Here is a 3,493-nt window from a genome sequence, read left to right on the forward strand (position 1 = left end):
TATTTGTCCGAATTTTTTTATTGCAATATAAACAACCACCTCATAAGACCCATTATTTCATTTACGGTGATTGTATATTTCCACTAGTTTGTTTGTGTTTGGGGGAGTGGGGAGTGTTGGGGGACGTCAAGGAAAATATCAGATTACAGGTTAAAATACCTTTGCTATGTATTTTTTTATTTAGCATCCCTTGGCGCACTCAGGTTCCAGAGGTTGTGATTTCAGTAACAACAATATTGCATTTAATTTTCCACTCGTCTCATGCACGAAAATTCCTTTTTATTATTCATAACTATTTGCCCCAAGTACAGCACAAATCATGTCAACACGTGTAAGGTTCGATATATGCTCAGGGAATTTTTGGAGATTAATCCGCAGTTGGAGAATAATCCTGAGTTGTCACAGGGGGGTGTGATTCGCCAGTGGAGTTGAACGGGGCACAGGGTCATGCCGCGTGAGCGACAGTGATATAGCTTGTGTGAAACGTCAGCGCGTGGGTGTTTGTCAGCCTTGATCGCGTGCAGCTCGTCGTGAATCTCTTTAGACTCGAGGCTTCAATAGCAGTGCAGTAATGAACCTCGTCATTCGTACAAAACATTACTAATTAATAATTACACGGAACGCGATCGTTACCTAATTAATTCAATATGCGATAGTCCACAGTATTTTTATTTTTATTGTCATAGTTTTGTTATTCCAGTGTTCTACGTTTAAATGTAAGATGCCACATTTTGTGCTTTAGGTTTCGCTTAAAATAAACTGAAAAATGGAATGAACATTTTTTTTGTCATTCACAAACTAATTCTAATTATCAGTTACCTATGAAAAAAACTTGTAAAACTATTTTAGTCTGTTATCGATATGACTGAACACCAGGTCAATGCTGGATGACGCTCATGGCTTTTAGTGAAGTGCTCCGCTGCTACAAAGATTTACAACAGTTGCTCGCAAGTGAATGCTTAAATCTGGATAGAGTTTGGACATTTTCGTAAAAGATTTTGCTACAAGAAAATATTGTATTTGTGGTAATCTATTGCTCGCGTGCACTATCCCTTAGGGCGCTCGTGCTGCACAAAGCACAACACGGAAAAACATAAATATCCAAATTACGCCGAGTATATTATACAATTACACAGAAAAAGATTTGCTAAAGTATATGTTAAAATAACATATAAACACCCAAAAATATTACGGTAAAATTAGCAAAATCAAAAAGACCTAATATACAAGTGTGAAATTTTTTAGTGATTTACACATTTGCTTTATACATATGTTAATAAATTCAAACATCGAACTAAAGAGATGAACAAATTTATGGGGCAGAATAACTATGCGTCCAAACATCAGTGAGGTCCTACAGTACCTCATCTGAAACACACACACACGGACAAAACAGCAATGTCTGAAACTGAAAAACGTACCAAATTAAGTAAACGTGAAATACGAAAAAGGCGCATTTACGCAAGAAAGACGTTACAAGAGAAAATCAGAGGCGCGGGAGGGGGAGGCAGCGCGCGAGAGAGGCAGTGAGAGATCTGACAATTGCCTTAACTCTAATGAATTTTTTTGCAAATTGTAATCAAGGCAGCCGTCGTGGCTGACAGATAAATGGGGCCCGGGGGGACAGACTGGGGCCGCAGCTTTTCACTCCAGCGTGTCCCTCCCGCACTAAATTAACAGCAACTTGTCTAAGCTTCAGATTAACCCCCAATGATTAATTCTGATGGAGAACAAGCTCTAAGACTCGTGCTACCTAATAGGCACTGGCTGGAGAACCAATAAGCCGTCTGGGACCAGACCGCGCGCGCGCGCGCGCACACACACACACACACACACACACACACACACACACACACACACACACACACACACGTATACCAGCAAGTGACCCAATCTGTATTAACGGCCAAAATACACACGGCACCAACGGAAAAGGCAATTCATCGGGGAATTAAATAACTTTAATTAATGAAATGAAGACCACAAATTGGTCACCAATCAAAGACTGTCATCTATTGGGAAATCTTTTATCACAGAGTTCAAGTACATCTGATAAATACCTTTAAATAGGGCTTTTGGAGTGATTATACCTTTCTAGTCTATAACATTCTCTCAAGAGGACAGACAAGGAATTCTATATTAATTTACTTGATAAAAATGCTGCATTGTTCAACATTATATTAGAATAAGTTTGTCCTAATTTTCATTTATAGATATGAGATTTAGAGGCACAATTCTCCTTAAGGACCTTTCATCATAAACAAACCACAATTATGTGCTTAAAATGTTAGCAAAATTGCTGATTTACTCTCATTACCTGCCACTTTATTAAATAGAAGTACATTTACACATATTGACACTTACATAATTTAAATGCTTGACTATTCACAGTTGCCATTGCCCTAAGATACATTTTGAATGATCAAACATCCAGTTACTATTGATGAATTGTGTGTGTGTGTGTGTGTGTGTGTGTGTGTGTGTGTGTGAACCGTCAGAGGAGGCTTGGGCAGCTCCTGTTCCCTCTGTGCAATTATCATCACACCATGATGGGTCCCCTCACGCCTCATTTCAGAGCTTCTCTAGCATTCCTGATGCCATTAGCATGAATGTGTGTGTGTGGTCGTGAGAGACTCACCGTCTGATAGATGAGCACACAGCTCTGTTACGCACTGAACCAGTGCTTGGCTGTGATGTACTCCGTTACGTTGGGAAGTGAATGTGATTTACGATGAGAAGGATCAAATCAGATCAGGACAAGATGCTCCCGGCTGGCAGCCCATGCAATAGACACCCACAGACACCCCGTCCATCACAGACTACAGACACCCACAGACACCCCTTCCATCACAGACTACAGACACCCACAGACACCCCGTCCATCACAGACTACAGATGCCCCGTCCATCAGACTACAGACACCACAGACGCCCCGTCCATCACAGACTACAGACACCAGACGCCCCGTCCATCAGACTACAGACAGCAACAGACACCCCGTCCATCACAGATGACTACAGACCCACAGATAAACAAACACAGACCACTCTTCCATCATGCCACTGGGCATTCTGAATACTCAAGAGCTCAGTTCAAACACAGATTTTCTTCTGGGCCCTTCATGAGGGGCAGTTCATCTTCAAAAAGTGTTTAGAGCTCTCCACCCATCTCCCTGAACATGCCATTTGGGAAATGATTAACACCCAAACACCATTACACCCCGGCGTCTCCCACTCACAAACATCTCTTCCTCCAGCGCACGACACACACACACACACACACACACACACACACACACACACACACACACACACAATATCCCGTTTCCTCTCAGTCCACAGCTCCTTGTCTAATCTCTTTAATTACATCTGCCTTGCTGTGCTGCTGAGACGCCTTTTGTGCTGTGGGTCAGGGGGCTTTTGTGGGGGACGGGCCCAGTCCCTCGCAGTCTTCCCCAGCCGCTTTGTGGACCCGCCGCTCTCTTCCTGGGAGA

The sequence above is a fragment of the Electrophorus electricus genome, chromosome 3 (genome assembly GCF_041902795.1).
Source record: "Electrophorus electricus isolate QZ-2024a chromosome 3, ASM4190279v1, whole genome shotgun sequence".
NCBI classification, from domain to species: domain Eukaryota; kingdom Metazoa; phylum Chordata; class Actinopteri; order Gymnotiformes; family Gymnotidae; genus Electrophorus; species Electrophorus electricus.